The sequence below is a fragment of the Ambystoma mexicanum genome, chromosome 7q, assembly GCF_040938575.1.
Source record: "Ambystoma mexicanum isolate Mex_15411 chromosome 7q, UKY_AmexF1_1, whole genome shotgun sequence".
NCBI classification, from domain to species: domain Eukaryota; kingdom Metazoa; phylum Chordata; class Amphibia; order Caudata; family Ambystomatidae; genus Ambystoma; species Ambystoma mexicanum.
Window position 1 is genome coordinate 110,732,649 of NC_090941.1, and position 27,163 is coordinate 110,759,811.

The window sequence follows — 27,163 nt, forward strand, 5'->3', positions numbered from 1 at the left end:
CTTAGGAAACCAGGAGGAGAGGGGGGAGCACTCCTAGGGAAACCCTCTGGGGCAGAAAACCCTGAGCTCGATCGTGGATGGAGCTTTGGTGGTTTGAGGATCTTCAGGACTTGGAGCAGAACTCTGTGTAATGTCAAAACTCTATGGTCCAGAAGGCTTGGAGGATAGTTGATGGAAAGCACCACCAACTATATGCAAGTGCAAAAATAAAAAGGTTATAGTAAGTAGAACCCAAATAAGAGACTATTATTGGGAACCCCTACTTATAAGGAGTTGGAATGGTTCAGCAGCTGTGAGAGTATGAACAGAGTATATGAGCAGGAGGAAGTCCTCTTTCTGTATAAAAGAGAAAAGAAACTGGTGAAAGAGGGAAACAATGAAAGCTCAGTGATGAGGAAAGGAAGAGCCGAAATGACACCTACTGGAGTGACTCGAATAGGGTTGTGGCAAGTATGCAATCTGTCTGATCAGCTGAATGGCAAATGGAGAGGCCAGAGTACTGCGGGAAAGTAAGGCAGATTAGTAAGGAATCTTGAAAGGGAAAGTTCAGGTTAACTGAAACAAGGCAATAAGAGTTCCCTACCAATGAAATGCGAGCGGATTCGGAAAGCTGTGTTTCTGGAATCGCGAGGAAAGGACTCGCCCGAGTAATAAAAGCGGAAACGCTTGGTTTCATTCAGAAAGGAAGTTAGCGGGAACGCCGCTGACAGATTCTGGGCGATATTTAGAGAGCGATGAGATTTGGTGTTCTTCAGGTCTAAATCAAGAAAATAGATGTTAGAAATCAGGGTTTGCAGAAAGAAATATCCCTAGTAATCAAAAACTCACGTAGCGTCTTTCTGAAGAGTAGTGACCCATTGAGCTGCTGCTATGCGACCGCTATTTGCTGTCACGTGACATCTCTCCGGTGCCGTAACCGTGCGTGCAAAGGCTGCACCTCTTACCAAAGAACAACAGGAGGATCCCACAGCCATTTAAGGGGAAGCAAGGAATAGAGAATGACAATATCTGCTGCGATGCCATAGCGACCATCGTCGGTACCAGAATGTAACAGCACTAAAGGACAGACCAAGATTATTCTTCAGGTACTTGCTTTTGTTGACTGAGCGATTTTAACACCTAGCCATGTTCCAAAGTTCCCCACCATAAAAGGCCATTTGCCCAGCTTGGGTGTTGTATGATTCCATAGATACCCTGATCGCCCCGTTCCCATGTTCCCCTATGAATCTTGCTTGTGCTACACTATATCTTGCCAGTGTGACCCCGGCCCGAGCTATTTGTTCACGCCACCTGCAATCATCTTCGACCCTCAGGCCCAAAACATTGTAAAGGTCAACCTGTTGAATTGGTCCTTTGCTCAGCTTTAGTCTTAGGGAGCTTATTCCTTTACATCTGTTTTTTTCTAAATGGTATATAAAGTTGAGATTTTGCATACTGCCAGTTACAGGTTTATGTAATCAATGGAAAAATGATATCACAGCAGTGTGCCCATTTTGCCCATGCTGAATCGAAAGCATTACCCACTTTGTTTTAATCTGCCCACAGTATATAGGCCTGAGATGGATTTCATTTTTGAGAGATTGATGGTCAACCCATTTGTCCCACAAAATTCAATAAAGATATTAACTTGCATTTTAAGACTAGCTGGTGTGTGAGAAAGAAGCAACTGTCATCAGCAAACAAATCAGAGCCCTATCCTTGGGCAATATAGGAGCATCTGACCGGAGGCTTAGAGGTTTTTCAATGACACCATTTATGAAGACATAGACCAGCTTTGGTGCTAATATGCTCCACTGGCACACTTCCATCTCTATTCCTACTGCTGAGAAGCTGATGCCATCCATACCCCACCCGATAACTTCCTCATTACCTGTATAGAGACTTTGAATTGCCGTTAGCAGCAGAATTTAAATATTAAGCTTGAGGAGGGTTTCCCAAAGCCTTACTCTTGGCATTGTGTCAAACACTGTTCGAAGGTCAACAAAGATAGTATAAATGCTCATCTTCCTAAGTGTGACATATTTATCACATATTAGCCGAAGTCGCAGGCTTTGATCAACCGTGTTGGTGCCACTTCGGAACCCTGCCTGCAGATGACTTAGGACCACCTGTCCCTCAATCCCGGATTAGAGGTGGCTCAATACAGCCCTCACAAACACTTTCCCCTGGCATCTAATAAGGAGATAAGCTGATAGTTGATGGTTGAGTCCCTGCTACCCTTTTTAAAAATAGGGACTATCTATGCTTGAGTCCAGAAGTAAGGTACAGTGTTATGCTTAAGGAAAATACTAAACAACTGTCACAATTAAGGGATCCAAATTGCGCGCACTGATGCATAAAAATTGTCAGGTACCTTGTCAGGGCCTGCAGCTCTACCAAGTTTTGGCTTTGAAGAGCAACTCTAACTTCTTCATATGACAATGACAGGGGCATAAAATTAACTGCTTTATTATCCTGCTACATCTAGTCAAGGTCCCTTCTTTGATGGTACATCCCTGTGAATTACTCCACTCATACTGATTCTGTGATGTATCATTGATTAGAACTATCATCCACTGGGTGACATGATCCAAGATTGCCCAGAATTTCTGAGAATCCCTGTGATTAATGTCTGCCATTAGGGTATTCCAGACTGCCTCAGCATATGCCACTTTCTTCATCTTCATCTTCATTTCATACTTCTCTCTTGCCTCACGCATCAGAATTACTCTGCTTGGCTTGTCTGATGAAGAGACTCTTGGCTCTACGGCAATCCCAATCATACCAGTGCATCCTTCTCTGCGAGTGATGTTTTATTGATTTATACATTTTTTTTAAAGAACCTTCCGAGGGTCATGATGAATTTAGCATGGGCATCTACTATCTAATCAGGAAGATCAAGGCTGATAGCAAAACATTCCTACATGGTTCAAAGAATGCTATTGTATACCATCTGCATCAGATTGGCGAGGCCAGCCTTGCCCATGTAATGGTGCGCCTAGCATGTCCAACTACTGACAATGCTACATTTGAACTCTCAGCTATCTCTGTCTTTTCTCCAATCAATGCACCATCAACCACAATAGTAAAAGAATGATGGTCACACTCTGTTCTTGGGATCACTGCTAACTCCCTAACTAGTGCTGATGCTTCCAAATGCACTAATACATTGTCAATAAAGCTCTTTCGGGTGCCCCAATAAATGTTATACCTGCAGGGATATCCCACAAAAACTTGCCATTGAATGTACTTAGGTTGGATGTCATGATCAAACTAGATACCTGCAAAAATGATGTGAAAATAACAACACCATGTCAGCTCTTTTTCTCCCAGTTGCCATGACCTCTCCTTATTACTAGGACGTTCATGGGAACATGTTTTTTGTGATGAATCGACTTCAACCATGCAGGAGCACATGGATTAGCAAAGTCTAAAGTGCGCAATCAGCTCTCATACTTCTACAAAGCAAGAGCCAACACAGTCATACTGGTAACACAGACACAGTTAAAAGATATACCCCCTTTGCCTTTTGTGATAATGTGGGCCGAGGAAAGACTATACTCTCAAGACTGAATGTTAAATTGCAGCAACATAAGCAGCAACGTATAACAGTCCAAAATAAAGGAATACCCAATCAAGGGTCTCTGAAAATGTATATACTTTAATTAAACACATCATATGCAATAATATCTAAACAGAAAACACCACAAAAATACACCCCTGTAGAAAGACCACTGAATATGCAAGATGGGAGGGTCCAGTACTCTGGGTAATGAGGGGGAGACGAGACAATAAAAATGACAATTTTCAAAATGATATGTACTTGAGTTGCAAAAGGGGATTAATATGCCAGCCTCTAGGGCCCAAGATGGACATGGAAGATGCTATCAGTCAATACTACATGTTGGTTTCTTGGGAGTTTGACAAGGGTAAACCAGGCTGCTCAGTGATGTTGGGCAGTTGACTGAAATTCTAAATGTGGCAGTTGGGTAAGCAGATGTCGAAGGGGGTTTGAACTGAAGAAGCTTGCCGTTTGAAATGTTACATGCAGATTTGGCATTCCAGGACCACTTTAGGGGCTGGACTAGCATATCTAGTCTCATTCACAGGTAACCAATATGGTAAATGCATTTAATTTTTACCATAACCTCATCCTAAAAGCGAACCAAATAAGCCCGGAACCGGGAAATTGTAATCAAATTGTGACTTACAAGAAAACATTTTGTTTAAACACAGGGCTACTATACCTTGAATACATATGTTTTAATACAAGCCTCGCCATAATTAAAGTACCCTATGGTGAGTAGACCAAATCTTTATCAATCCGTTATTTGAACAGTTCTTATATTTGTACTTGTATTTTGTATTTTATTGAATCTTACATAGCGCTTTTGTCCAAAGCGCTGCACAAAGTTAAAACCAATGGTACAAAAATAATGAACTGTAAAATAAACCAAATATCAATTCTGAAAACAAACAATCATGGACAGTGAAGAAGATGATTTTTCAAAGAGACCCAAAAGAGAGAGTAGACAGTGATAGACCAAAGAGGTAGAGGACGAATGTGCCGATGAAGAGGAGTGAAAAGCTGGATGGAACGAAAACGGTACTGGGCACAGGGGGACGGAGAACAGTCAGCTTAAAGAGACAGGTGGAGCGAAGAGAGCGGGAAGGAGTATAAAACAATCCAATAGAAATAGACTCAACAAATATTCATATCTGCTTTGTTTTAGCATTATTGATGAAAAATTAAATACTCAATGGCATCACTATACTGAGAAGATCAAACCAATATTTTCTCTCCTGAGGTAACACATAACGAGTGTTGTGAAACATGTGTAGAGAGGAATGGAATGTAATAAGAGAGAAATAGAATGAAATGAATCCCCAAACAAGGCATATAGAAAAATGACATGCAATAACTTTCAAGATAATAATTGAATGGCATTGAGAATCAAATCAATTCACAATAGGCACAGTATTTAATAGAATGAAACACATTTTCTCAAGGAACCCTATTTTGGGAATCTAACTAACTTCCAAAAGGAGTCTTATTCTGAGAAACTCATTAAAGTGACAACAATGACCAATGAGAAGAGAACTAATGATTCAATGATTTGTATACAGTGGATCTGTTTGATTGGCTATGATAAAATAATAGCACATAAATAAACAGATAATTTGCATTCGCAGAAGCAGATATATTGTAATTATTCTAATTTTCATTAGTTATTGGGCAAACACAATATGAGGGGTGAGTACTTTGCGACTACAGGTACATTTCTACATTGTAGAAAATTATTTTGGCATTAGGTTGATAAATTCCTATACATAGTCAAACAGTCAACCTTACGCGGAACTATCTCACAATACTCTTTCAAAATAAAATACAAGGTAATCTAAAATGTCCGCAACATAAGACACAGAAATGACAAGGAATGTCCAAACCAGGAATGTGGAAGCAGAAGATCTCTTTATGAGACACAAGACAGAAGCTAACACATCCAATCAGAAACCAGCAACAGTATCAGTAAGGAAACGTTTTGACCAATTAGAGAATCTATAAACAAAAGGAACTGTTGAAATGGTGGGAATCATAACTATAAGAATGTATTTGGATGTAGGTAGAATACCAACGGGACCTATGAATCTGCATATTTCGAACATTTGAAGAAGAAGATAAGGTATCAGTGAATGGATGGGAACACATGCTCATCAACACATCTAAAGACATTATGAATCTAGCGATTTATCAGTCAACCAAATGACTTGAACGTACGTTAAATGAAATTGAAACAACGAAAGAATAGATAGCAAGTTTGAACTTACAAAACTAACATTAACGAATTGTGAACAACTTATGAACAACTTCTGCAACGATACTGTCATCTCCATCATCTTCTGAAGTTGAATCTGAAAACAACAGTGAGATAGATCAAGAAACTGCCTCCAAAACAGCACCCTTAGAATTAGAGTGTCATTTTTTAGAAGATTTAAGAAGGCACAGTAAGAGCACCAGGTTCTATTTTTCACAAACAGATTCATACAATACAGGAAAAAGCAATCTAATAGACCCAACTACCTTAAATTCACAAACATACACCAAAGAGGCATGAGGGGTGCAATTAAAAAGTTGAGGCGCTGGTGCATCAGCAATGTTAACAAGATCTCAAAATAACAAAGATCAAAACAAATAGATCTGGTTGTCAACTTTTTTTTCGGATATCATTTTGAATGGAGATTATTGAGAAGGGGCAACGCCATCCCACACCCCTAAGCATTTTAGAGTAAGGCGAGTGGAATTTCAAAACAGTATGATGAACCAGGGGGAAATGTGGTATGACACCACCCCAATATAATCAACCCACATAGTATAGCCCAAGGCGAAAGCAAGACTGTCATTTTGAATAGATGTTAGTGCATTCTGTTTAGATGCTAGTAACCATAGTTTGGAAACCATAGTTTGGAGACAAGGCCTGTGCGGCGAATGCAGCATTTTGTGCATTGGGCCCTAATTGCGAGACAAGGAAAATCTCCAGCCACAACGAGCTCCCAAGAGGACAACCCACACTGCAGTCTGCCATAAAGCTCACCCATTGTTCGAACAGTGGTGCAAAGATGTTTTCCTATCTGCAAGGAATGTGCCCTACAAGGACACGATCATAGACAAGCTCCTGGTATGCATGTTATCTCACACTAGCCAAAGCATGACCCTGCTAATCCCTAGGCGACGACGGTTATAGTGCATACAACTGACTAAACCTCAAGATCCCTGAATTTCATGGCACCAGGTGCCCTTTGACCACCAACCCCAAAGTAACAAGTCCTGAAATGTTCAACAGGGACGGACATTGCCTTTCTTTGAGCTACAATTATGCAATTTGTATTGTGAGGTGCTCGGAGGGATACATTATAGTTCAAATGAGGGGGGAGACCTTGGAGTCGGATGGCATGGAAGGGAGTGAGTGAAATGTGTGTGTGTGAAGGTAAGAGTGCCCCAGAACCTCCTTTGTGCCCATCTTAAGGCCTCACAGGTGCACACTATAATGAAAAGGTAGCATTGTGTTAGGACTGTAGTTAATTTGTTCTTTGAGCTTCGTCTGTGAGAAGAAGATCTCCACAGCACCCATGTGATGGAAGATGGACGGACTGGGCTGGAACCAATGATCTGGCATCCGTTATGGGGCAGGCACATCCTGTATAGGTGCACACCAACCAGCTATGCAGGTTTTTACCATATGTTTTGTGTCACTATGACGATGTGTATCTTCTTAAGCCTCTGCTTCTAAACTTTTTGGCAGAACGTTCTTAGTAGCAGAGTTCTTTACTGTTGCTCTCGTCTGTGTGTGAAATTAAAACTTGTTCTGCTTACAATATCGACTTGTGCCTTTCTTCCCTAGCGGGTTGTATTCTCTCTGGTCTGAGCATTCAGGGACTACAAATTCTGTAGACAACTAAACTTAAAGAAATCTTTTGAGGGGGCACCATCAAGAATCGAATATAAAGAACAAATACATATCCTATCAGCATCATCAGTCTATCTACCAGAACAAACAACTTACTGACTCATCAAGGCTTAAAAGAAGATTATCCATTGGAAAGATTTATCACAGAAAAAAATATATCCCTCAATTTATCAGAAGAAACTTGCCTCAAAACAAACAATTAACTTACTGACTCTTGAAGGCTTAAAAGAATACTATACATTGGAAAGATGTATTACAGAACAACATATATTCCTCAATTTATCAGAAGAAACTCACCTCAAACCAAGATCAACATTTTTAGCTAACTTACAACCTGACAACATAGTAGATCTTGTTAACAAAATGGTCACCGAAGACTTACGAAAAATCTATCTTACCATTCAAAAAAGTAAAATACAATCAAATTGATCATTCAAAGACAGAGAAGCACTGAATACAGTAGAAAAGAACCGTAATTATACTGGCTGATAAAGGAGGAAAAATAGTCATTATGAACAGTCTATGTGAAAGAAACACTGCACCATTTAAATGACCAACATTGTTACAGAAAACTATCAACACATCCTCTCTCTGACTTAATATCACAACAGAGATCGATGAGTACCAATTGGTGTGACAAAGGACTACTCAATGATGACAAATATACCTTCATGAATGTACAATTTCCAAGCATCATGACCATCTACTTCTCACTAAAAATTCACAAAAATGCCAGAGATTTCCACAATTAACACCAATTATCAGTGGGATAGGATCACTTACGAAGAGAATATCAGCGTATATAGATTTACTTTTACAACCTTTAGCCTCAAATCTGGCATTATTCAACAAAGATACAAAACAAATACAAAACATGTAATCCATCAAATAGATTACATTGCTTGGAATGCTAACAATAGATTCAAGACATTAGATGTGACATCCCTATACACCAGCATTAAACACCAGAAAGGCATACATGCAACCAAATGCTTTCTGAACTCAAGATCCATTTTCCACTATGAACAGAATCAGAAGATTATATCTATGCTTGAATTTACACTGTACAATAATATTTTCGGTTGTGATGAACAAATCTACCAGCAACATTAAGGCACTGCAATGGGTTCAAAATATGCACCAACATATGAGAACCTCTTCATGGGTAATTCTGAAATAGAACTTGCTTGCACCCATCCATTTTTCACCAATAACAAAATCATATACTAGGGTCGATTTATAGATGATATCCTCATTATTTGGGATTTTGGGATGGTATTCACTATCAAAATATGTTGACTATTTGAACACCAATTACTAGAACATAAAACTGACAATGAATGAAAGCACAGATACAATCTGTTTTCTCGATCCAGAACTGCATGCCAGTAACATCATAATACAGACTACACTTTTTGAAAAACCGACAGCAGGAAATAGCACACTCCATGCAATTAGTAATCACCCCAAACATATTATACTCAGCATCCCATATGGCAAAATTCTAAGGATTAAACAAAACCGCAGTGACATTTCTGAATTTAAAAAACATAAGAACAGCAAATTAATGAAATCAAAGAAAGATGCTATCATAACAAGATCTTACAAAACGCGGAAAATCAAGTGAAATTTAAAGAAAGAAAGCAACGTACTCTCAACAAGGAAATTCATACCAATAAAAGCTCCACGGCAGCAGCATTTGATTAATCATCACTTACAGCACTGACACATATGCAATATTTTAAAGAAACATTAGAACATATTGAAATTAGAGGACAACTATAAGAGGACAACTAAGCATAATTATCTAAAACTAATAATTTTCCTATTTAAGTATTTAAATATTCACTTTGGCCGTGATTGGGGAATTTCCAACAAATGTATATGGACACTTCATAAGAATAGCGTGATGATGGCATCACGCTCGATGATGTTACACGCTGACATACATTTTAGTGGCCATTTTGGAATGCCAAAACAATGCAGATTTGATGTTCCTGGACCACATTAGAGGCTGTAATAGCATATCCATTCTCATCCACAGGTAATCAATATATTAAATGCATTTAGTTTTTCCCTTACTCACATCCTAAAAGCAAACCAAAAAAGCTGAGAACCTGGAAATTGGAATCAAATTATGACTTAGAAGAAAACATTTTGTTTTCTTACAGGGCTATTATACCTTGAATACATATTTTCTAATACAAGCCTCTCCATAATTAGAGTAACCCTATTGGGAGTAGTCGAAATGTTTATCAATTCGCTATTTGAACAGTTCTTCTAAAACAATCCAATAGAAATACTCAACAAATGTTCAAATCTGTTTTTGTTTTAGTGTTCTTGATGAAAATCTAAATACTCAATGGCATTACTATACTGAGAAGATCATCAAAGCAATATGTTCTCTCCTGAGGAGCCACATACAGAGTGTGATTAAATACCTGTAGAAAGAAATAGAATGTAATAAGAGAGAAATAGAATTAAATGAATCCCCAAACAAGGCATTCATAGAAATGATATGCAATAACTTCCAAGATAATAATTGAATGGCATTAGAATGGAATCAATGTACAATAGGCACAGTAATTAATAGAATGAAACAAATGTTCTCAAGGAGTCTTATGTTTTAATGTAACTAGCTTCCACACAGAGTCTTATTCTGAGAAACCCATTAAGTGACAACAATGACCAAATTGGAAGAGAACTAATGATTGAATGATTTGTATACAGTGGATGTATTTGATTTGCTATGGTAAAATATTAGCACATAAGTAAACAGACACTTTGCATTCACAGAAGCAGATATATTGTAATTATTCTAATTTTCAGATGACTGAATCATAGACTATATTAGTATCCTGTTACTGAGCGCAGATAAACCACCCCTTTTCTTTAACAGTTCATTTTGCTATTGGGCAGACACAAATATAGGGGTTGATACTTTGTGACTATAGGTCTGACATTTTGGAAGACTATTTCACCATTAGGTTGATAAATGCCTTCTCTTTAAGGTATTCCTGCCCTTAAGGCCATTTCTATTTCTACCTTACGTGCTTGTCTGCCGAACACACACTCTCTAGTGGCACATACATTTGAGATGTTTACCTTTCTTCAGGGACATGACCCTAACCTGGTGTGCATTACTGAGACCTGGTTTTCACCTAATTGCTGCACAGATATTGTGCACATTTTACAGGGTGGTTACTTTATTCTGCATGTAGATCACGACTCTGACTACCCTGCTGGGGGTGTGGCACTTATATTTAAAGTTAGTTTATCATGTTCTCTTTCAGCATTAACCTCTGATGTTAACATTGAAGCTCTGTTGGTTCAGTTATCTATTTCCTCATCCTTCACACTTTACTGCTCCTCGGGATTACCCTTGGGTAATAGCGATGAATGGTATAAGTCAACATAACATAACATAACTTGTTAATTGTCTATCATCCTCCCTCTTTCAGCTGGTCTGTGTTTGAAAGGGCAGTTTGTCCTGCAATTTCATACTTGGTCTCAATTTGTAATAATTGTTCTATAGTTGGTGATATTAATGTTTGGGCTGACTCTGTTGATGAGCCGGTTGTGTCATCTTTTCGAGCTGATTTGCAAGCTTTGCTTCTGCACCCGCTTGTTATTGGTCCACATCACATTAGAGGGCACTAGATCTCGATTTTGCTACCCCTCAGCTAGTGTGTGCCTTTCCCACCCTGGCAGTTAGTTGGTCTAGCGATTATGATATACCCTTTGAAATTCTCGTACCACCCCATCGGATCCTGCCCCTTGACCTAAATCACTACAGAGAAATTGGAAATTAGTCAATTCTTGTACCCTGGCTGAAAAGATTTCTTCAAATGATCATCTGTCACTGATAGGACCTTTATCTTTGCCTTTACATCGGCTTATCTCTGCAGTTTCGGAATCTGCTAATACTATGGCATTCCTGAAGTTGGTGCATAAATCGTCCCACCTTTCAGCCCCATGGCTTACAACTGATCTTCTTATCTTGCGCTCTAAATTACAGCAATGGGAACGCACATGGTGTGCAAATTGTGATCCACTTTTTTAAAGAGGTACTTTAAAAGCCAGTAGCTCAATTGCCATCAAGCCCTAAAAACGGCTAAGCACATTTACGCGGAAACTATTCAGTCTGCAGCTTATACGTCCAAGGAGTTATTTCAGACAGTGAAAGATTTACTTTCCCCTAGATTTCCCTCCTTGGTTTCACCCTCTCAGACTCTGTGTGACAACTTGTCCAATTTATTTGTCCACAAAGTCAATACTATTAGATCCAATATTGCTTGCTCTGCTCAACCTACTGCAGCTCTGTCTCCCATTATCTACCCCTGCAGAAGATTTCTGAGTTACCTCTCTTTAACTCATTCCAGCCAACTGCCTGTTCTGAAGTTGACTGTGTTATCTCGCATTTTAAATCTGCTTCACCTCTGTAACCTATCCCTCTTTATCTTCTGAAAGTTATAATAGGTTCTATTGATGAGTTCCGTGCTGAGTCAATTAATTTGTCTCTTATCTGTGGTCATATCCCTGATTTTTTAAAGCATGCTCCAGTGATACCACTTTTAGAAGAACCCACAGCGGATACCTTGATGTTTTCTAACTAGCAACCTATCTGTATGCTTCCATTTTTACTGAAGCTACTTAAGGCCATGGCTACACCTCAGTTAAGATCCTTTCTTGGAGCTTCAGTTATCCTTCACCCTTTCCAACTTGAATTTCGTCCCCTTATAGGAACAGAATCCGTCTTGGTATCGGTGATTGATGATCTCACTCTCATTAGCAATGAGTGTGGTATAGCAAGGCTAATTTCTTTGGACCTCACCTCTGCCTTTGACACTGTAAACCATGCTCCTCTTTTGATCGGATTGTAGGAAGCCAGTATCTCTGGGCCGGTACTTGACTGGTTTTGTGTCTTCTTGTCTTTTTCCAATCTGTTTCTTTATTCCAGTTTGAATCTCCTCTGGATCCTGTTTCGTGTGAAGTCCCACATGGCTCTGTGCTCTCTCCTCTGTTCTTTAATATCTAAATTTTACCTCTGGCCAGTCTTATCAATTCCCATGGTTTAAACTTCTGTTGTTATGCTGATTGTTATGATGACCTCTCTTGGCCCTCTTCCTGCTCCCACCTGCAAGGCTAAAAACCTTGGGGTCATCTTCAACTCCACACTCTCCTTCTCTCCTTACATCTCGGGCATCTCTAAGAAGTCACACTACCAGCTGCACCTCCTCAGTGGAATTCTTCCTCTCCTCTCCTTCCCCAAGAAGCTCACCGTCTCCAGAGCCCTGGTTCTCTCTAAGCTGGACTATTGCAACAGCCTCTATCTAAATATGCCTGCCTCTACTCTCCGCCCTCTGCAACTTATCCAAAACAGGACTGCAAGACTTGTCCTTGGCCTCAAGCCCAGGGATCGTATCTCTCCAGGACTGAAATCTCTGCACTGGCTCACAGTGGATGCAAGGATTAAGTTCAAAACCCTCTGCATTATCCACAAGGCCTTCTGGGGCCTGGGACCTCCTTACCTTCAACTCTCTCTTCCTAAATACCTTCCTTCTCGGGCTCTTCGCTCATCTGCCTCCAACTCCCTCAGGGTTAGCTGCTTCTCCAAGCAACAAGTTGGTGGTCGATCTCTCTCCTCGGCTGGGGCCTCCCTCTGGAAAAGCCTTCCTGCCTTCCTGAAACTCGAGGAGAACCATCTCCGGTTCCGGAAACACCTCAAAACCTTACTCTTTGCTTCTGCTTTCTCTGCCTCGCTCCCCTGCTGAAATTCCCTGCCGATTCTGCACCGGTTACCTGGCCACCCTTTCTGATCTTGGGGCCAGGTCCTGCCTTTTGCTCACCTGCCCTGCCTCCCTGGCAACCCCCTGCACTTGGGGACTGGTTGTGAAATCCCTTCAGTCCCCTTACCAGCACTTATGTCTGCTCTTACCTTGCACTTGCCACCATCAGGCTGTTTCATTTATCGTATTTATTCTTCTTTCCCATGTACTGCACTGCACTTTCCCCTTTCCCTTACCCTTGCACTCTTCCCTTTCTCTCTACCCTCGCACTTGCGTGATCTGAATGACACCTGGCCTAGTAGGATTGTTGTCTATCTTCCACTGTTTTCCCCTCCCTTGCCTCGTCGCGCCTTGAAACACTTGTGTATAGGCGCGTTATAAATGCCATATCATATCATATCATCATATCATATCATATCATGATATACAGCCACTGTTTAGGCTCGACCATAAAGGCAAGGGAACAGCTGCTTTCCTTAGGTCCTGCCTTGAAGCCATTGGATTGGATGTGCCGAAACTGGTTGAAACTCAAAGGGAGAAGAAGGAAGTACTATCCTCCTTGTAGACACCTGACTTTTGCCTGTCTAATTTGGGCCTGCAGCCTGTCCCAGTTAAGTCAGTAAATAATCTTGGCATTAAGATCTCTACCACACTCTCACCCAATACCTAGATCAGTGCTACCTACAGCACTGGCTTTTTTAAGCTGAAGCAGCGTAAGAAATGTATCCCCTTAAAACGTGATATCGTTCATGCTCCGGTGATCGCTGCTTCGAAGAATGGAAGATTTGACGATGGTAACCCCACCTTGTTGGCTCAACCTGCCTATCTTTGAAGTTGCTTGCAAGTACTGCATAATGCTGCCATTAGTCTGGCCAATGTATACCCTATGGTTAGCCAGTTTCTTTGGCTCGTCCAGACCTTCACTGACTTTCTGTTACAGCATGCAATCATGCACTTCATCAGAAAGACTTTCTATCTCTACAAAAGAAAATCTTACAATGTCTCCCTGGACTTACATTGCACTCTGCTACATTGGCCTGACTTACTGTTCCTCATTATATTCTGGAACGTTGTGGAGGGCGTGCCTTTTAAGTGCCATGATGCCTCTTGGTGAAAGCTGCACTATATAAGAGATAGATAGATAGATAGATAGATAGATAGATAGATAGATAGATAGATAGATAGATAGATAGATAGATAGATAGATAGATAGATAGATAGAACAACACATTTTAATGCAATTCACTATAGATATGCTATAACAATCCTTGGATGATGCCCAGGGAGACCTTAAGAGCGTGAGATAAAACTGGCTGAGTTAAAGAATGGATTGCGCCTTCCTGGTTGTTCTCATTCTAAGGTTGGAATTCCCTCGTTAACTCAACAGCTGCTCCAGTATGTGCACTGAGTAGGAGGACCTTGTGCCGACTATACCCTGTTGTGATTGTCACACTTGGGCTCAGAATCAGCAAGAGTAGGTGAGGGGTTTGATCGGGGGAAAGCGAAGAGCAACAGTCCCATGCTGACGCTACCACGAAGAAGTTCAAATGCGCGCAAATTTCCCACACATTTTTACATCTTCAACTGGTTTGTTGCCCAACCATGTCCATGCCTCTTTTCTTTATTGACCATGTACTGTCACTCTTTCCATGGTCTGAGATCAGAGCCCAGAGGGCAACAGCGTATATCTGGAAAACCAGGGAAACTTTATCAACAAGGCCATTCACTAGGCTAGAGAGAGGAGAGGTTGCAGATTGGGTAATCTGCAGTGATATTCTCAACATCCTCAGACTACGCTGGTGGGGGAGGTACAGTCCATGAAACGGATTGCCTGGGAATCAGGCTACCAAATAGAGTCCTGGAAGAGGGTCTGCTTTAAATAGAACAAATATGTCTCCCCTTCTCCTCTCTTCATTTGGATTACATTTCAGTTCAGTTCAGATAAGTTCAGTATTGTCCACAATTGACTATAGATAGAGATGCAAGGTAGTGGAGTCATAAGGACCACACATACCCTGCATCATCTCTTTAATATGTCAAGGATCAGCTTTTCATGCAAGGTTGACCAGAGCCTTGCATTGCTATCCGAGTCCCGAAGCTTTATGCTTAGAACGAATTACATGATTGGCCGAAGCTCAATTCTCCTCTCCCACCCCCCCCAACCCCTGCGTCTATCATCAACTGAAATGTGGCATGTCTTAAGGATGCATTGGTGAATAAGGATGGGCATTCTTATATTAGCCAGGGAGACATAGTAGCTCTACAAGAAATATGGGCCAGATTCCTCTGCTATAATGAAGCTATATGTCATTCCAAGTTCCTGCTATACCAGCACATAGTGGCAGACCAAGTGGGAGATTCTTTTTTGGGTATTTATTAGGTTGGCAGTTGGGGTTCACCTGTTGAATTCAGGTTCCTCTCATATCCTCTGTTTAGTCTTGAAAGGCATAGTGGGGCAGTTCCATAATTTTGAGCTGTGTGTTCAAGCAGGATATGAAGGCCTTGATTGGTTGAGAGCTGTCAGAAGAGGCAGAGTAGAGTCAAGTCATGGCTGTGGGATTTGCCCACTCCCTTCACAAAAGCAGACATGGAAGAACTGAAGCTGAGATGTTGGGTGATGAGGGATAATATCATATTGTAAAAACGCTTTGATAATCCGAGACAATCCCAAAATCGAACACTTAAACTTCTCCCTGGAGGATAGCTCGCTTGCGGAACAATACTGGTTCGATCCCTGCGCCTGTGCTTAAAAAACCCTGGCTATTGAGTGCGGCATAAATAAGCAATTACATTTACATTTACCTAAAACATTTCTTGACAGAATGTTCAAGTCCTGTAATGAGGGCCTTAAGTATCAGATTTCATAATGTTTTTTTTTTTTTTTGCTGTTTGTCATTGTGGTACGGTAGTGTAAAGGAAGTGAACTGAGTCTTTGTGCTTGTGAGTACTTTAATCGAACTATCCATTTTCTGTTCCTATGCCCCTGCTTAATGAAGCTGCTGCCAGGCACCACCGTGGAGGGGCCCACGCCACTGTGAGTGATGTAGTTGTGTTTGCGGTATTTCACTGTGTTTGAATGGTGTGGGCTTATAGGTCTCGTGTCAGAGGGCGCTGGGAGGAGAGACCTTAAGGAGGCGGCTAGAGGTTTGTTGTGCATCCAAACATCTATTTGTTAGTAAGTCTTTTTACTTTTGTACTGCTTATTTATTAAAGTGATTTTACTGAACGAATACACATTTGATTTGGTTTGGTTGGTTGGAGTTGAAAGGATGGTGGTCCCCTGTGCAACCGGCAAGAGTTAGTGTGTGTGTGTGTGATAGTACCTTCGTCAGACTCCCGTACAGCGGAACGCATTCTCAGAAATTACGATTGGCTAACCAGCCCACCAACCACAACCACTGAGAGGTTTCTCAGGCGCTCCTATCCTACTAAGGACCAACCAGCTCCTCTTCCTTGATAAAGACTATGGTCGAAACGCGCATTGGCTTTTGTTTCACCATCAACTAGCCCACTTTGCTAGGTCTGTGATCTATGTGTCTTTCAACAGTAAACCTTTACTGATGAAAATGAGTCAGGAGTCCATTCTTCATTATTCTAAATATCAAACTACTCAAGCAATCTAAGGCCACAACCTTGGTTAACAACCTAACGCCAGCGCCATCACCAAGCAAGGTTTGTCACATCAGCCAGCAACACATTCTCAGGCTAATTCATAGAATCCAGCGCACAAGTAGCGCACGCGGCTGGCGCACAGCGTGCGCCTGCGATAGTCTGCGCCAGGCACGTGCGCTAAAACAGATTTCCGCGCACAGCGTATTCATGGATTTCAAGCTCCCAAACCAGCCGTGGCGCAGAGAATCGCAGCGAGCCTGCAGCAGCGCCAGTAACGCCCCCAAGAACGCCCTCGCGCAAGGAAAAGCCATCAAAATCGCTAAATCATCGCTAAGGGCTGCGCTAACCCTGGACCACTTCACAGGGCAGGCAAACAAGGAAAGAAAAGCGGGCAATCTTCAAATCAGGAGTACGCGGGAAGTACTACACGCGACTAGGCAGGGAACGTGAATTACAGGGGTACGCGTGAAGTAGAAAACGCGATAGGCCAGGGAACGTGTATTACAGGGGTACGCGGGAATTATCACACGCGAACAGGCAGGGTGCGTGTATTACAGGGGTAGCGGGAAGTTCAACACGCGATTGGCCAGGGAACGTGTATTACAGGGGGACGCGTGAAGTAGAACACGCGATAGGCCAGGGAACGTGTATTACAGGAGTACGCGGGAATTATCACACGCGAACAGCCAGGGTGCGTGTATCACAGGGGTAGCGGGAAGTTCAACACGCGATTGGCCAGGGAACGTGTATTACAGGGGGACGCGTGAAGTAGAACACGCGATAGGCCAGGGAACGTGTATCACAGGGGTACGCGGGAATTATCACACGCGAACAGCCAGGGTGCGTGTATTACAGGGGTAGCGGGAAGTTCAACACGCGATTGGCCAGGGAACGTGTATTACAGGGGGACGCGTGAAGTAGAACACGCGATAGGCCAGGGAACGTGTATCACAGGGGTACGCGGGAATTATCACACGCGAACAGCCAGGGTGCGTGTATTACAGGGGTAGCGGGAAGTTCAACACGCGATTGGCCAGGGTACGTGTATCACAGGGGTGCGTGGGAATTATCACATGCGAATAGGCTGGGTGGGCCCTCACAGGTGTACCCTGTACACCCTCCACGGCCCCTGCAGGCAGCCCACAAAACAGTGGACTACCCTGCACACCTGATCATGTCCCCCTGCACCCCCATCCACCAGGGGCACCCTCCACCAGGCCCCCACCCATGTCTCCCACCACCCCCACCCCCCAGCAGTGCAGGGGCACCTGCCATCAGGCCCCCATCCATGTCTCCCACCACCCCCACCCCCCATCCACCAGGGGCACCCTCCACCAGGCCCCCACCCATGTCTCCCACCACCCCCACCCACCAGCACTGTGGGGCACGTGGCCAGCAGGCAGTCAGGCAGCAGCCGATGGCAGGTGGGAGCGTGCTCAGGGCTCTGGGGGACTTAAATTTGGCCTCCTGGCCAGGAGCCTGGTCTTTCGTGTTTGAACGCGTGGACAGCCTGATAGGGAGTGATTTTGCACGTGAAAACCCCACACTCAGCGATTCGCGCGAAAACCCGTCACCAGCATATGTGCGTCAATAGTTACCTGCACGTGCAGTGTCAAAGCGTGTGATTGGTGAAAATGGATCTACACGCAGGAGTGACAAAGCGTGTGATTGGTGAAAAGTGAGCTACACGCAGGAGTGTCAAAGCGTGTGATTGGTGAAAAAGGATCCACACGCAGGAGTGACAAAGCGTGTGATTGGTGAACATGGGCCAAGCACGTACACGCCGTAAGTGACGCTGTACGTGTGGGCCTGTATAAAAGGTAGTGTTGAACACCATTTCCTTGTACGTGCTTTTCGTGGAGAGCGAGTGGGTGAATTCTGTACTTCTTGTCGTTTCACACGCGATTTACTTCACGGCGTTTCCAGTTCGTACTCCCTGTTACCTCTGACAGCTTTTTCTCTTTTTCCTCTTGTACTGGTTTACCTGGGCCTGTTCCCTCAAACAGTGTCCCCTTCTACTGTTGTCCTGTCTCCTCAGACAGCGTACACATCTTCTTTTGGCGGGGGTGTTGCCAACCAAAAGCGCTCATTTTTCACGCTCTTTTACCTGGCAGACGGTGAGTCACGCACGTATCTAACATCTGTGCTTGCCCCGTGTGTAGCCTACCCCTTCAGAGGTCAATCTAGGCTGCGTGTGACACGCATACGTTCATTGTGTTACTGGATGCCACAGCGTAGTGCAGGGTTTTCCATCAGCACACGTGGTCTAGGAGGGGTATTGTGCACGTTCCTTAACTTTTTTGGGGTGCCTGTGCGTTGCGTGACCCGTCATCTTTCCCCAGGGGTGTCATATAGCCTTGCCACTGCACTAGGGTACGAATACCATCTGGTACCCAACCCCTTTGACACCCAATTGCCCAGGACAATTGTGCACACCGACTCCCATACGCACAATACCATCAGTGCCATGGTTGGGAGGCGTGCAAGCCGTAAGGGTGGCAAAGGTGGCCGAGCCACACGTGGTGGCCGTGGAGGATCCACTAGGGGACGTGGTTGTGACTTGCAGGGTGCCCCTGTCCCCCCCAGTCTGGAGGACCAGTCAGGGACACCCATGCCCCCCCCCCCAGTTGAGAGTCATGTGGCTGATACCAACCCTGATCAGCCCTTGTCGGACCAGGCCATTGTGGCACCAGACCTGTCCGAGGGTGATCCCATCGCTGACATCCAGGTCAGCAGGTCCACTGCACGTGCACCGGTGCACATTGGTGTCATCAGGGCACGCGCATCTATGCCAGATAGGTCATCTGCTGGCCCCCGTAGCCAGGGTGTGGCTCCATCCACCCCACCTCTCATACACCCTGCCAAGACTGTGTCGGTCCTAGTTCATGCACCTCAGATCAGGCCTGACCCCATCCCACTACCCCCAATGCCTGCACCTACTCCCATGCTGAGTGGGCAATCCCACACACCCAGTACTGAGTCCACCACGACTCCTGCCCCTAGTGTCCACAGCGGCGTAGGACACTCTGGATCCCCACCCCCTTCCAAGCGCAAGAGGAAGAGTGCACGTCCGGCACAGGCTGATGCCCCAGGCACGGCTGCACAGTCCGGCCCATCAAGGAAGCCAAGCTTCACAGACGCCGAACTGAATGCACTTGTTCAGTATGTGTCAGATCATGATAGGGAAATGGTCATCGTTGCAGGGTCCAAGACCACACATGCCAGACGCCAGGCACACTGGCAGACCATTGCTGACAGAATAAGTGCCCTTGGAGTAGTGAGGCGCACAGCTAGTGATTGCCAGAAGCGCTGGAATGACCTTAAGCGCAGGGCAAAGGATAAGCTGGCCTCAAGTCATGCCGCAACCTTGGTGACTGGAGGTGGGTCCCCAGCACAGGATATAGAACTCACACCACACGAGTCTGTAGCTGGATCCTACGTCACCGAGGGACAACTCCAAGGTGTGGGAGACCTCCCTGATTACGAGGCATCATCCGGTGAGTGCACATGCATGTGTGTATTATCCATGTGCATGGTGTGTGTGTGAAGCATTCATGTTGGGTGCCTGTCAAGGGGGTGTGTGGCAGAGTTGATAGTGGCACCCATGTGCCTCATCCAGTATGTTCAGTGCAACACCATCTGGCCACAGCACTATCCCTACTGGCAACAGTGCACATATGGGCCGACACCATGGAAGTTGCCCTTGAATTGTCATTTTGTCACTACATTGTTGCTCATACTCCCCTGTCTATTCATCTGATGTCTTACATACCATTCCTATCCTTTCCCCCAGCCATTCAAGTTTCATCTTCACATGCCTGACATGCAATGATACCACATGCTAATGCATCCTCTGTATATAAATGCCAACCAACATGCTGTCATACTGTGGATGTTGCCTTGACATCCACCTCCTACCTGTGGGCTTTGGTACCGTCTGGTTTCGAGCCCCATTCCCTCACACTCCATGTTGCTCTTCATGGTCTATCTTCCATGACTCCTACAGTTCAGACCATCGTGCCCTACTCACGACACCTGCTTGCCAAAAGTCAAATGAGGGCACCCTGCCCTCCAATGCGACCCACCCTATTGCTGACCAGTGCATCTGAGCCTACTCTAAGCTAACTCTCACTGACATCTGCTCATACATGCCTTTGCCTGTCCCATAGACCCTTCACATGGTCCCTGTCCTCTCTCCTTGCTCCTCTTCCACCATCATTGGTGGGACCCGTTGGGGTGTACTCCTGGCCTCCTTCCAATCCTCAGAGGCCACTATTGATGTGCATGGTAATGGGAGCGTCTCAGTCCAAGGCCCTTAGGCCAACCTCAATCTCCTTGAGAAATGCTACCCACATCTCATCAACTTCCTTACCTCTCCTGCTGTCCCCCCTCCTCTCTCCTCATCAATCCTGCACTGCCTCCCTGCACCCTCCCATGAACCTTCTCCGCCTCCCACTCCAACTCCTACACATGCTGCACCTTTGATCTCTAGCACTCCCCGTAAGTCCTACAAGGCTGTCAACCTCCTCCACAATTACACTCCTTTCACTGCGGCTGCATCAGGCATTCCTCCGATATCTGTCACTTACATGAGGTTATGCACCTTGACATCCTTGGTCTCATGGAAACATGTCTGACGGCCAGCTCTGTCTGCATCCTTGACCCTCTCCTTGGCCCGCCACTACTGTGCAGGGGGGGTGTGCCCTTGGCTTCCCTGAGGGTATTCCTGCCACTGTCACTCCTACTTAGACCTACTCCACTCTGGAATGGCTTGTGTGAGGTCTCTCTCCACCACACCTTGACATTCTCAAACAGTGCGTACTGTGTCTGGGAAAACTGGTCAAATGTACTACTTCCTTTCTGAGTGTCCTCACCTCTCCTCCTCACTCATGTCCCCAGACACAGAAATCCTCATCCTTGGTGCTGTACGCATCCACCTGCATGCTTGTTGACGCCCCCACGTGACCTTTCTGTGACCTCAGCAACTCCCTCTCACCCTCTAGACTCCCGTCTGTCCCTACTCATTCTGCAGGGCACACTCTTGATGCTCTGATCTCATCTGACTTTCCCCTCTCCGTCCATCTCTGCACTCCTCTCTCCTGGAGTGATCACATTCTCCTCTCCTCCCAGCTCACCCTCACCACCCCACAGGCAAAGCCACCCTCACCACTGTCACACACCTTCTTGGTATTCCGACCCATGAAGTGTGTGTCAGTCGAGGCTCATGCAGCCAAAATCTCCCCCCCATCCAGCTCCCCCTTAGGCTCACTCCCATCCTGACAGGGCCCACTCCATGCTCCACTCCATGTCAGGTACACTGGATGTCTTTGCCACGGTCATGACCACCTGTCTGAAGCCCCATGCCAATGCAGAGTCCTGGCATGACTCGGATCTTGTGAACCCAAACCACAGGTGCCGGGTGGCAGAGAGGGAATGTCCTGCATCATGGCCATCCTCTGGCAAACTGGCCTGCCACATGCTCCAAAGGCAATAGCGCCTCACCCTTTTCACCAAGATGAGATCCCCAATCCAAGGGCACATATCTGCGGCATGTGACAACTCTGCAGGACACATAGAAATCTGAAAGGACCTTGCCGAGCCAGAAGCAGTGTGTACCTCCCCTGTCCCCTCCGAGCCCACAGCACTGCATGATTGTCTCTGTACCCCTATAGGCCACCCCCCCAGCACTTGTCTGCGCCTAACACCATCTGCCCTTGACGTCAAGTCCTACTTACCTTGTACAGCACTTCCAGCCGCCACTTCCCCTTGCACTTCATTGTGCCACCCACCCCTGCACTTGCGTGACATGAATGACACCAGCACCAGTAGGATTGTTGACTGGCATCCCCTTCTGCCCCACCACCCCTCAGTGCTCCGCTGTACCTTCATACATTACTTGACCGGTGCTTCACGAATGCAATATGAATCCTTTACAGGTGATGGGGAGGTGGAATCACATTGTTTACTGCATTTTGTTGATGTAGACAAGGCACTGTGCATCGTTGCCAATTTGGACTAGCAGATCCATGTACAACATGTATACTTATGGATGTGACGATGCAATGTCAGGACCAGAGTGGTTGAAATCCAAAAAAGTAGCCCTCCTCTCCCTCTTCACTTGGTGGCTATGTCACATGCCATGTGTGTGATGGCATGTGCCTTTGACATGGCAATCACCGGCCAATGTGTGATGGCAGTGCTAGGCAGCAAGGTGAGCAGGCGTTGCTCTCCAATCTGTACATTGTATGCCCTGAGCCTCCCCTACAGACCCAGTGATGGTGAATGCATAGGAGGTCTCCCAGTCATGTTGGACATGTGTCGTAGAACTACTGCCTCTGTTGTTCATCAGCCCTTGTTGCATGCCATGGTGCTAATGCCTGTTTCCATTTTTCTCTTTCATGTCTTTGCAGGGGACGAAGCACTTGTTGATGCTGGGGATGTGGTGGTGGAGCCGTCCCAGGAGGGCAACCCGGGCCGACCTACCACAAGTGAGGGACGTGGTGTGTTTGTGGGTGAAAACCCACAAGTGCTGCAGGCCGTGCTGTCGAGGGGTGTCTCTGGGGGTTCCTCCCCCGAGCAGTATTCAGCTGTAGACTCGGAGGATGACACCTATGTGCAGTCGCAGGTGAGTGTTCTTGGGAGAGAATCTCCTCTGTCCGACCCACCTGCAGCCGGGCCATTGCCCTCAATGGGGATGTCAGTGTCGGCAGATCAGCCTCCGGTGGTTACGGATGCAGGGCCACACCACCCAATCTCTGATCCTGTTCCTGGGGCTGCAGATCAGAGAGGGAATGCAGTCCTGCAGCCTGAGGCCTTGCCGGCACAGCAAGGCGCAGTCCGCCTTGCCCCAGGCAGGTGTGGTGCCCGTCAACGTGGTGGCCGTATGCCACCTGGCAATACCGTTTGGGAGCAATCCATCTACGGTATGGCCACCCAACAGGCAGCATCATCCGAGATGATTGCACAGGCCATGGATAGGGTGGCCACTTCCATTGTCCCCCCAGAAAGGCTGATGGAGCGACTGGAGCAGGCTACAGAGTCCATCTGCCAGGCACACAGGGAGGATATGTTGGCGTCCAACATGGACAGGCGGGCGGCACTGGCGACTCTGCGGGAATCACTTTCCATGGAGTCCCAGCGCCACAGGGAAGGCCTGAGGGAAGAACTCCGTCACCTCAGGTCGACCCTGTTAGAGCTTGAGGCTTCATCCCATAGAAGGACAGAGGAGCAGCTGGAGCGTCTGACACGGACGCTCTCGGCCGAGATGCAGGCAACTCGTGCGGAGGTCAGGTCATCCCGGGAGTTACTGCATGGGGACCTCCGCATGATTATAACCCAGAACCAGAACTACCAGACCCGCCTGCTTGCAGCCATGGAGGAGCAAACTCGTGCTTTGCGTGGGCTGCCTCCCATTGTCACACCATCTTCTGAGGCAGCTCCCCCACCTCCAGAGTCAGCTGCAGGGTCTGGCCAGAGCCATAGCGACTCATCTCCCACAACAGAGTAGCCGTGTGGGCCACGAGCCTATGGGGTGTTTTCCTTTCCCATGATCCACACAGGTGGATTGTGGCGTGCATCCTGTCCTCGGACCTCATAGGTGCCCCCCCCCCCCCGCCGGCCCTTTCATGGCCATTTTTTCTCATTTTCATTTTAATTTTGCAAGAGTGTTGCCTTGTGTGGGTACCTGGGCATACACTGTATTGTGGCTGGGCACATGCAGGCTTGTCCTGAGTTTGGTTTCGATGCTTGGGTAGCAGACATCCACACCCCTCCTGCTTCCGTTTCCATGGGCTTGCAAAGGGTGTGCCCAAGTGACAGCAAATTACACGGTGACATTGGACTCCCATGAGCTGTTGGCCAGTCCATAGTCAATACTGTGTAGACATTCATAGTGTTCATTGTTGTTGCACCTAACTATGCATGATGGTTTGATATGTGCCTCTACTTACATATGTTGCTCATGTTTTGCAGGTATTTCACACAGATCTTCACAAGGGCATACTCTCTGGAGTCAGACTACATGTCGGTAGATGTGCACTGACACTTTTGCATGGCGCCATCACTGTACATCTGGACGGTGAGGACATACCAGCAGAATCAGGTAATGAGACTACCATTGATTACATGCAATGTGTCTTGTTTGGGTGGGCTTCAGGGTGGGTTGGTGTGTAATTTGATTGAAAATACTCTTACACAGGTGTGTAGTAGTGGCTCCAGGGCGGTTAGCTGCTCAAGTGCGGCTATGTTCCATTTGGGGCACTGCTATTTGTGACACTGGTGTCATGTTGTGATGGCCAGTTTGTTTGCTGTCACATACCATGACATGGTGTCCTCAGTGGCGGGACTGTGAAGGGAATGGGTGACATGGCAATGTTGTCATGTAGTGAATCGCCTGTGGCATTGCATATTAGATTGATGGAGTTGTGTCTTTGCGTTGTGATGCATTGCTGGTGTATGTGTAGCTAGGGGTGCACACATATTGACACTTCCATGTTAACAATCTCAGGCTGATGTGTATCTGACTGTTTATTGTCAAGTAATTTTCAGACATTGTCAGGTAGTGTCATCATTGATTGTCAGATGGTATGTGCCAGAGCAGTGTGCACTAGCCAGCACTGTGATTCCTAGGTGAAGAAGTTGGCCACCAGTTGCGTACGGGCTGCCTCCCCCCGTGCCCTTTCCCCTCCCATGCGCAGCGGGCGTGCATGTGGTTGTGGATGTGGGGGCACCACCATGTCCACGGGCAGGCCCCGGCGTGTTGCAACGTTGTGCAGGACACATGCTGCCACTATGATCCTGCACACTATTCGGGGAGCATATAACAGCTGCCCGCCAGAACGGTCAAGGGAGCGAAAGCGTGACTTCAGCACTCCGAATGTGCGCTCCACTATGCCCCGTGTTGCAATGTGGGCTGTGTTGTACCTTACCTGGGGTGGCGTGGTGGGGTTCCGGATTGGGGTCATCATGTGGGGGCTGATAGGGTAGGCACTGTCCCCTGCGGAGGTGGTGATGGGTATCATTAGTGGTGTTGTGTCATGACCCAGTATCTGACATGCATGCATGTGCAGTGGCATTCATGCTCACCAAGCAGCCATGTATCTCCATGCTGGCCAGCCTCTAGGTCCCGGCATAGGGTAGACATTCTGTAGATGAAGCTGTCGTGGGTGCACCCTGGATAGTTGGCATATACTGATGTGATTATTCCCTTGGCATTGCATACAACTTGCACGTTGATGGAATGCCAGTGCTTGCGGTTTCTATAGATGTGCTCTGTTGCCCTGGGTGGACGTAGAGCCACATGTGTGCAGTCAATTGCACCAAGCACTTTGGGGAATTGAGCCACACCATAGAATTCCTGGATGCACGTCCGCCTTTCTGCATGAGTCCTGGGGAGATATATGTGCCTGCGGACTGATGGCCGTGCAGTGATGATGTTCAAGACCTGGTGTAGGCAGCGTGACTGCGTGGCCTGTGACACACCACCCACTATGGCACTTGTCCGCTGAAAGGATCCAGTGGCCAAGAAGTGCAGTACATTCAGGACCTTCTGCAGGGGGCTGAGTGCTTGGGAGCACAGGGTGGGTGATGTGAGGTCATCCTCCCACTCACTGACCAGGTCCAGTATGATGTGTGCTGGAAACCTGTACCTCCCATACACCTGGTCATCAGGCATCCCGAATAGGCTGGTTCTGGGTGTGAATATTCTGGCCCTGACTCTCCTCCTCCTCCTCCTTTGGTAGCCCACTGCCACTGCTGCTAGGAACGGTATGTTCATCCTGGCATCTGGCTTGTTTATTGAAAAGTGCGCAAATTAATGCCTTGCGCGTGTTGTAGGCGAGCGTGTGAGCCTCGCACCCCTGAAATCGAGTTCCCACTCCAATCGCGTGTGGAAATTCCCACGCAGCAGGCATACAGGTGCGCTGACGTACTTGCTTGTGTAAGTGGCCGCGCGCCCCTGAAATACACGTACTTAGGCCAATGGCGCGTACGCGCACTTTTGGCCAATTACACGCGATGAAATACACGTACATAGGCCAATGGCGTGTACGCGCACTTTTGGCCAATTACACGCGATGAAATACACGTACATAGGCCAATGGCGTGTACGCGCACTTTTGGCCAATTACACGCGATGACACTCTGACGTGCAGTATTTCCACGTGTGCTCCGTCTTCACGTGCTGAGTGGGGAACGCCCGTGCGGATCACGTCAGACGCGCTTACGCGATGAGGGACTCTGGTCCTATAGAATCGCGTATGCGTGCTGACGCACTTACGCGCTAAGGGCCTTTCCTCGGATTTCACGCTGACGTGCAGG